Source organism: Spinacia oleracea, unplaced genomic scaffold (genome assembly GCF_020520425.1).
Source record: "Spinacia oleracea cultivar Varoflay unplaced genomic scaffold, BTI_SOV_V1 SOVchr0_092, whole genome shotgun sequence".
Classification (NCBI taxonomy): Eukaryota; Viridiplantae; Streptophyta; class Magnoliopsida; order Caryophyllales; family Amaranthaceae; genus Spinacia; species Spinacia oleracea.
The window spans coordinates 27,501-37,500 of NW_026614420.1; the positions used below are offsets into that span (position 1 = coordinate 27,501).

At 37.1% G+C, this 10,000-nt stretch overlaps 1 non-coding gene across 1 annotated transcript in view; it reads left to right on the forward strand.

Annotated features, from left to right (window-relative positions):
• Window positions 1–9,877: 9,877 nt before the first annotated feature.
• LOC130465191 (5.8S ribosomal RNA) overlaps window positions 9,878–10,000 on the forward strand; it is a 156-nt gene continuing 33 nt past the window's right edge. The window contains exon 1 of the ribosomal RNA XR_008925476.1: window positions 9,878–10,000. This exon is cut by the window's right edge and continues 33 nt beyond it. This is a non-coding gene — a ribosomal RNA (5.8S ribosomal RNA).

Here is a 10,000-nt window from a genome sequence, read left to right on the forward strand (position 1 = left end):
ACATTTAATCATACACTGACTCTTGCAGATTCAGGAATCTCGCATGAGCTCAAACTCACACACACACGGCAGCCACAAGGGCTGCCCACGCATGCGAGCAGCAGCCCACGCAGCGCGGCCCACGCATGCGCGGCCTTGTGCGCGCTGGGCTGTGGCGTGCGTGCTTGCTGGGCGATGGCCTGGCTTCGTGCTGGGCCTTCGTCCGGCAGGCCTCGTCCGATGCTAATTCGTACGATACGCTTTCGATTAAATTTCCATTTCCGGAATCTATTTCCGATACGAACAATATTTAATATTTCCGATTCCGGAATTAATTTCCGTTTCGAACAAATATTTAATATTTCCGTTTTCGGAATTATTTTCCGATTCCGGCAATATTTCCGATTCTGACAATATTTCCGTTTCCGGCAATATTTCCGATTCTGGTAATATTTCCATTTCCAATAATATTTTCCGATACGTACCATGTTTCCGTTTCCGGCAACATCTACGACTTGGATAATATTCATATTTCCGATACGATCCATATTTCCGTTTCCGGCAATATCATCGTTTCCGGAGTATTCATTTCTTGCCTGTGACGATCTTAGCTCCCACTGAAACCAAGATCCGTCGGTTCCGAATATTCATAGATGGAGTATTTAATGCCATTAAATACTTGATCCGTTTACGTACTATTTGTGTGACCCTACGGGTTCAGTCAAGAGTAAGCTGTGGATTAATATCATTAATTCCACTTGAACTGAAGCGGCCTCTAGCTAGGCATTCAGCTCACTTGATCTCACTGAATTATTAACTTGTTAATTAATACTGAACCGCATTTATTAGACTTAACATAGAATGCATACTTGGACCAAGGGCATTATTTCCTTCAGTCTCCCACTTGTCCTTAGGGACAAGTGTGCATTTCCTAATTCCTTTGTCGCTCGATGCTTGCTCTTGAACATAAGGTAAGAGTTGTCATCCTTATTATGTCCAGAGGTGTTCCTCGGTTTCAGAGTTCAACTGATCAAATAAACAGATAATCATAGCCTATGATTCATCCGAGCACGGCCATGCATTTCACAGTTTCTAGCTCTCCGAGTGGCCTTGTACAACTTTTAAGCATCTCATCCCGATTTATGGGAGGACAATCCCAATCTTGCGATCTTGAGATTAGACTTCGTTTGATAGGTGATTACCTGAGCGTTGCCTTTATAGCCTCCTTTTACGGTGCGACGGTTGGTCAACGTCAAAGCAACCAGTTCTCAAACAAGTAATCTCAAACCACTCAGGTATTGAGGATTTAGTGTCTAATAATTTAATGAAATTTACTTATGACAGACTTTCATCTCTTACAGTAAAGTTTCATAGGTCTTGTCCGATACTAGTCTTCCCAAAGTAAGTATCTATGCAAATGATTATGACATTGCCATGTCCACATAGTTCAAGAAACAGAACTACTAGTCATCTTGCATTCTAATCGTCTAACGTTTTCTATGCGTCCAATTTTATAGAAAACTCCGACTAGGGACCATTTTCAACCTTTGACATTCAAGTTCACTTGATAGACATTTCTTAGTCACAGGACTGGTCCTGACAGTCTATCTTGAATATATCGTCAAGTTGAAGGGACTCATCATTTAATACTAAACCAAGATTAAATGGAATATGAAAATACATTTCATATATGATAAATGTTCAACCCCAATGTTTTACAACCATGGGCCTCAAACCCATTTTCTAAAACAATTCATGGAATTCAAAGCTATGCTTGATTTCCAGTGCGACAATGTGAGTGTTGCTTCTCACTTGTTGCATAGGTTTAGTTATCATGCTTTGCCAATCTTAACATCCTTTTCATCGAATGTTCTTTGAGATATGATGATAAGATCTTTTCGAGTGTGTTTGTTTTGTGATCTATTCCTTCTAGCTACAAGAGTAGTTCTACGCATTTTGCAATGAAGAACCATCAAGTCAGAAGATATATGATCCATCCAAGTTCAGTGAAGAACTCTTTAACATAAACAAACAACCCTGTTTTACTGCTTCTTAGGCAATAAGTACTTTTACTTCAACTGTATAGGTTGCTAGTGATGCTTTGTTTGGATTTACCTATCCAAGCAGTTTATAGATATGTGGAAGACTCTCCAACTATATCTTAGAACATAGAAATTAATATTTTAATTTCCCACGCAACAACTCATGGTCTCCAATCCATGTTGCCATTTCAAAACACGATGCTCTATAGCTCGTCCTTATCAATGGTTAACTCCAAAGGGTCTTGCTTGATCCTTTGCCAGTGTTTATGCGTGTAGCATCAATATTTAGCGTATCTTTATTTCCTTGAATCAAGAACTATTCCTATGTACCTTTTCAAGTACCATAAGTATTCTTGGTCTCAATCTAGTTGATCTTCACTTAGATCAATAGAGATTGGTATATGTTCGTCATGCCTAAAGTCATACGATACGTTTTTGGCGATCCTCATATTATATCATGCAGAATAATTCCCAATTGAATTCTATTCATGTAACTTTAGCTCATTCAATTTTAGTAGATACTGAATCCAGCTAAATTCTTTGACATATAATATAGGTTAAGAATCTCATTTAGACTCATTGATGTTTAACTTAGTAAATGCTTATACATAGTTCAAACATCCTTTACTTAGATTTATTCACATGGGTCGAATATCTCCAATGGAGACTTTCGAGTTTGATTTAGTAAATGCCATTACTTAATCCAAAATAATATCATAAGATCTTTGTAAATAGATCTTAATACCCAGTATGTACTAAGTTTCGCCATGGTCCATCATTGATGAATAATTTCAAATCTAAGTCATTAGCATTTGAATGTTATTTTACAATAGAGAGATATGTGTGTGATACACATAGGACCAATTAAGTTTTATGTACTCCCACTAAACTTCTTATATATCTATAAGAATCATGTACATTTTATGAAACTAAAATACTTATTAGCTTCACTAAAATACATTTCTAATTCCCAATTGCTTGCTTAAATCTGTACTTTAGATTTCATAAGCTAGCTTTCTTTTTCAAGCATTTATTTGGATCCACAAATCCTATGACATACCATGTACATAGTTTATTCCAACATTTGATTGAGGAATACGTTTTGTCATCCAATTGCTATATGTACCAATATGCAATCATTGCTTGAATTATAGACTTAAGCATTACGATTTTGCATGAGGTTTCAACACAATCCATGCCATGAATTTGCTTGTAACCTTTAGCAACTAATCTAGCTTTGTGTGTGAACACAATTCCATGTTTGATGGTTTTTATCCTTAAAACAAACTTGCAACCAATAGGTGTGAAACTATTCTTGCAAATCAACAAAAATTCAATTTTGTCATCAAAACATTGAGTATGTTTTATGGCCTCTAACCATTTAAAACATTTGAGTCTATATATGGCCTCTAACCATTTTAGGGAATCTGGGTTTCGTCATAGCTTTCTTACAAGTCACAAACTCATTAATCTACATGATAATAGTTTGACTGCAAGTTGTAGGTTTCTTCACTATTTAATAGAAGAATCTCATAGTTTCATTGACCTGATCTCTATGTTTCCTTACTATCTAATAGAAGAATCTCATAGTTCCAGTGACTTGAACTCTATGCCTACTTGGGTATAGAACATCAAACAATAGAATATCAGTAGCCACTTGAAAGTCCTTTGAATATTCTGTTCTCCTTGAAGCACTTGTAAAGTCTTCTAAGAGATGTCTATTCTTTAAAGCCACTTCTAAAGTCCTTAAAGAATAAGTTCGGATTTTCTGAAGCACTTCGAAAAGCCTCCGGAATGTCCGTTTATGTTTGTTGTTCGCCTCGAAAACTTTCGAGGTCTATTTTCTCCCACTTGTCATTTTGGAAACGAATCTCCAAAAGGACATTATTTCGAGCAAACAAACATTATGTTCTCAAAAATTCGTGGTAGAAACAATACCCTTGTGTCTCATTTGAATAAATCACAATGAAACATATATCTATACTTGGGCCTTAGTTTGTTGAATAACAAACACTAAGCTCCCACTGAGTTTAGGAACTCTTTAGATATATTATGAAAAGATATTCTGAAATTACTTTTCAATAGCTTTGACGAATTTGGTTTAGTTTGGTGGTAGTTGAGCATTTTGTTTTAGAAATTATAGGAAAAGTCTTTATGATTCATCATTGATCGAATCAAGTACTAATTGACTTCGATCATTCCAACGTAGATATGCCATATCTTATGGAGCTAGATTGTGAAATTACAACACACAATCATTGATGATCATATTTGGTCTCAAGTAATCATCAACATGATCTAACCTAGATCTTTATGATTTCTTGCCGAGTGGATTTTATACTTCTGAATCTTTGAACTAGCCAAACAGATTCAACTTATATCACATTTGAGTAAATAAACCTATATTCACTCAAATCCATGTGAAATAATAAAGTCATAAAACCTTTCTTTAGCTTTGAACTCTATCGTCTAGGCGTTCTAACAATAGTTCATATTCTTTGTTACTTTCAACAAGTAAGACTAGCTTGTCTTAAGTTGATCTAGAAATCAACCAACTTTCAAAAGTCCATCAAAATAGAGCTTATGAATGTTAACTTGTTGATATGGTCTAAGCAACAATGCCAAAGATTTAATGGAACTCAAATCAAGGGTTTGATTTGAACCTAGTAAAGTTCTTTAAAGAGTTGTTTGTTTTAATCAAGCATATTGACTCAACCAGTAATTGACCATTTCATTCAAATAAACAAACAAACAAGCATTGTTTTTGTTCTTCTGAATGTGAGTCTTTCTGTGTTTGAAGCAGAAATTTAGGTATGCTGATTATGGAACAAAATAGCCATTATGTTCCAGCCTTTGAAAGGACTTAAAACAAACTAGATGACCCTACAACTAATGTAGCATTGCCATGCTTCATTTCCCACTTGTAGGTCATTAGTGTATCCTAGCTTCCATTATTTGAGTTATTACCGAAGTAAGAACCTCAAGCGGTATATGATACCAAGGAAGTTTGATTGCTAGGTCACTTCTCTTTAAACATAAATTTATAGGTAGAAACGGAATCGTAAATTCCTTTCATTTGTTCCTCGTTTTCCTATTTCTTGTACCCTTTCTTATAGTCTTAAGAATTGAATTCTTTAGTGTTGACTGTTAGACATGTCCAATGTCACCAACAAGGTTCTTTACCATTTTAATTGAATATTTTGTTTCAACTAGATGATCTTACCAGAAGCTTCTAAAGTTCTCTAAGCATCGATCTATTCGAATGTCTAGGGACTAGACTCATTCGAGAATTAAATGGACAAAGATATTAGGTTGTTAACCATTGGTAAAGCTGAGCGTATTAAACTCAATGCTTTATGATCTCAAAACTACAGTGTATTTTGAATTCACAAGCACCAATTGGTTTGCCATTCGATTTTGATATTCGAAAACAACCATAAAAGTCGCTATAAGAAACGTACATTTTAAATTGCTCACTTTCTCTCTTTTCCGTGAATCGTTCTTGGATTCACTACCAATCGAGGAAATTTACTGTTACCTTTCTAAAAGGATTTATTGCAGTGCAAGATATTTAATTATAAACAATAATTAAAACATACATTGAAGCATGCAAAGTCTAAACATTTATCATGTATAATAACTTGAAATTAAAGCAACCATGCAATTTAAACAAGTTATTAGCATTTTATTCGAATTATGTTGTTCCGGCAGGTGTGAATAAAATGATTCCAAGATCCTAAAATCATTGAAGAACTAAGCACAGTTTGTCGACTTAATCCTAGAACATCTTAGGTAAGCAAAAGCCTTTTGCTAATAGTCTAGAAACTATTCTTGGTTGATAGGTACGTCTAAGAACTTATTAGGTAAACCTATCGAATTTGCCACGACATAAAAGGACTCCTTACTTATATCGTTGAGTTTCACCAAAACTAACATGTACTCACAATTATTTGTGTACCTTGCCCCTTTAGGACCAATAAGTAACACCTCGCTGAGCGAAAACTATTACTAGATTGATGTAAAGGATATCCAAGCAAGTGTATATTTTGGCATGGCACCTTTTAACTCAATTTTTAAGTTTGGAACTTAAGGCTCTTACTATGTTGGTTAGATTTTAAGTGAACTAAAATCCTTAATCATGCAACATAATCAAGCTTTTGATCTCATGCATTTTAAGACATATTTAAAGCAATAAATAACTTAAAACATGCATAAGATATTTGTGATCTAGTATGGCCCGACTTCATCTTGAAGCTTTGACTTCAAAGTCCGTCTTGAAAATCTCCGTGGGAGGCACCATTTTCTTCAAATAGGATAAGCTATAACTAATTACAACTATTTGATGGTTCGCAGACCATATTTGAATTGAAAAATAACTTTGGTACTTTAGACCAATTACATTCAAATTAATGGTACGCAGACCATATTTTCTATCCTATTTGGGCCATACTAGTCACTTCATAACCTGCAAAACAGTACATATACAATATATACCATTCACCCATTCATTATCATGAATGGCCCACATAGCTGGTTAGTAAAACACATTATGCATCACGTAAACATTTGCAGCAATTAATCAAGGGCACCAATAATCTACCAATTATTCAGTCCTTATTAATTCTAATCAAGTTGTTTTAACCTTAAGGATTTGTAGACCTAATCAAGAGTTTATGACTAAAAAGCGCTCCCACTTAAACCAATAAATTCATATGCTTTACCAATTTTAAACATAAAAATGTATTTCTAGTCCAACCGGAAACATACAAATTTAATTAAAATTTAAAGCTCATATCAATTTATAATTGAATCCAAAAATTTAATTTAATTTCAGTCGTATTTAAATTAATTCATGATTTTAATTTTAGTAAAATAATTAGAATAAATAACATTTATTATAATTATAATATTCAAAATTAAAATCCAAGAAAATAATTCAAATTATTAATTTTAAAATTAATTAAAATTACGTGAACTGAAATTTTTCAAATTAAACATTCAAAACGATCTAATCGTAACGCAAACACCCTACGCGTTGCACGCCCATGGACCGTACGCACACAGCCATTGCTGGCCATGTGCGCGCAGCCCATGCGCTCGTCGCATAGCTGCTGCTTCCCTATCGCAAGCCTCCGCACACATTGTGCTCGCTGCGCGCGCCAGCGCTCATCGCACGCGAGCTATCGCTCGCGGTGCGCGCGCGCGACATCGCTCGCTGGGCGCGCGACATCGCTCGCTGCGCGCGCGAGCCATCGCTCGCTGGCGCGAGACATCGCTCGCTGCGCGCGCGAGCCATCGCTCGCTGGCGCGAGCCATCGCTCGCTGGGGCGCGACATCGCGCGCTGTGCGCGCGAGTAATGCTGGGCGCAGCGCTCGTGGCACGCGAGCTTGCGCTCGCTGCGCGCGAGGCTGCGCGCTCTTGTGCGAGGCAGCGCGCGCTGTGGCGCAGCTCGCTTGCTGCCCACACGCGACTGCCTTGGCTCGCCCTTCGCCCATGCCCATTCGTTCATTGCTCGTGGCACACGACACAAGGCAGGGCTGCTGCCTTGTGCTCGTGCACTACGCCCTTGCTCATTGCATTCGTGCCGCACGGGCGACGAGCTCCCTTGCTCGTCGTCGCATGCCCGCATTATGCAACACCCCTTAAGGGTAACACGAAGCGTCCATTGCTTCGTGCGTGCAAGTTATATGAACGAATCGCATAAAAAATTTAAAATTTATATTTAAAATTAATGACAAATTAATAAATATTATTAATTTCATAATTTTAGGGCGAAAAAATCGAAAATTTATTATCCAATTGATTTCCGATTGTTATGGATTCAAGTCTAGGTCATAAAAATTTAAAATTTATCATAAATTTACAATTTTTATGGTGGTTTTTAATCATAGGTTTCTAATTAAATTACAATTAATTATGAAAATCAAATTAATTCTAAATTATTCTAATTTTCAACAAATTAATCATAATTACAAATTAGATTGCATAATTAACAAGACTAGGCATTCAAACTTGTTAAACATATGCAGTAGGTCAATCAAAAATTCAAGATTTATCAACAGGAATCGCAAATATTTAATTTAACATCTTAAATTTACGAAATTTTGCATCCGAAAAACTAAAACCTTCGAAAAGTCATAGTTAGGCTTCGAATTTGAGAATTCTGGGTTCGGCAGAAAAATACTATTTTTGTCAAAATTTTAGAATGCCTTTTACATGCGGAATTGACACAAAAATCACTCAATTCGGATGAGTAATGAAGAAACTGCCGAAAAACTGCGTACATATATTTAAATAAACGCAATTTGCAATTAATTAACAATTACGAAAATTAATCACCCCTTTTAATTCTTGCAAATTTGTAATATTTAACCATGTTCATGCAATTTAGATTATGAAAATAATAAGGGGCTCGTGATACCACTGTTAGGTTATGATACATATGACATTTACATAGATCATGCGGAAACAACCATTAACCCAGGAAACATATTATTTACACATAATCATATAGCATAATTAGATGCATACTCTTTGTTGCGTGCCTTCCCTAGCTGCGCCCGAACCGAACAAGAACAAGTCTTTTAGGACTCCAAGTGTCGTCCCTCCGTAGAAAGTCCACAGCACGTCCGGATCCGCCTTAAGATTGACCAACTAGAATCGCCCTTAAGGTACTCAGAAAATTCGGCACTTTTGGGGCAAGATGGGTGTTTGAATTTTCTCTCAAAAACCTCACTTTTGAATACTTTGAAACTTATGTATAAATTATGACCCCTAGGCCTTTATTTATAGAGTTATGGAAAAGGAATCGTAATCCTAGTAGGATGCGAATTAATTGGAATTAGAATTCTACATGAATTCTACTTAATCAATTTATCCAATAGGAATAGACATTTAATCATACACTGACTCTTGCAGATTCAGGAATCTCGCATGAGCTCAAACTCACACACACACGGCAGCCACAAGGGCTGCCCACGCATGCGAGCAGCAGCCCACGCAGCGCGGCCCACGCATGCGCGGCCTTGTGCGCGCTGGGCTGTGGCGTGCGTGCTTGCTGGGCGATGGCCTGGCTTCGTGCTGGGCCTTCGTCCGGCAGGCCTCGTCCGATGCTAATTCGTACGATACGCTTTCGATTAAATTTCCATTTCCGGAATCTATTTCCGATACGAACAATATTTAATATTTCCGATTCCGGAATTAATTTCCGTTTCGAACAAATATTTAATATTTCCGTTTTCGGAATTATTTTCCGATTCCGGCAATATTTCCGATTCTGACAATATTTCCGTTTCCGGCAATATTTCCGATTCTGGTAATATTTCCATTTCCAATAATATTTTCCGATACGTACCATGTTTCCGTTTCCGGCAACATCTACGACTTGGATAATATTCATATTTCCGATACGATCCATATTTCCGTTTCCGGCAATATCATCGTTTCCGGAGTATTCATTTCTTGCCTGTGACGATCTTAGCTCCCACTGAAACCAAGATCCGTCGGTTCCGAATATTCATAGATGGAGTATTTAATGCCATTAAATACTTGATCCGTTTACGTACTATTTGTGTGACCCTACGGGTTCAGTCAAGAGTAAGCTGTGGATTAATATCATTAATTCCACTTGAACTGAAGCGGCCTCTAGCTAGGCATTCAGCTCACTTGATCTCACTGAATTATTAACTTGTTAATTAATACTGAACCGCATTTATTAGACTTAACATAGAATGCATACTTGGACCAAGGGCATTATTTCCTTCAGTCTGCGCCAAGGAACATGAATACAAGCGTGCCCGCCCCTTCCCGGTCCGCCGGGTCGGGGCGCGGCACCAAGTCGTATAAAACATTAAACGACTCTCGGCAACGGATATCTCGGCTCTCGCATCGATGAAGAACGTAGCGAAATGCGATACTTGGTGTGAATTGCAGAATCCCGTGAACCATCGAGTCTTTGAACGCAAGTTGCGCCCGAAGC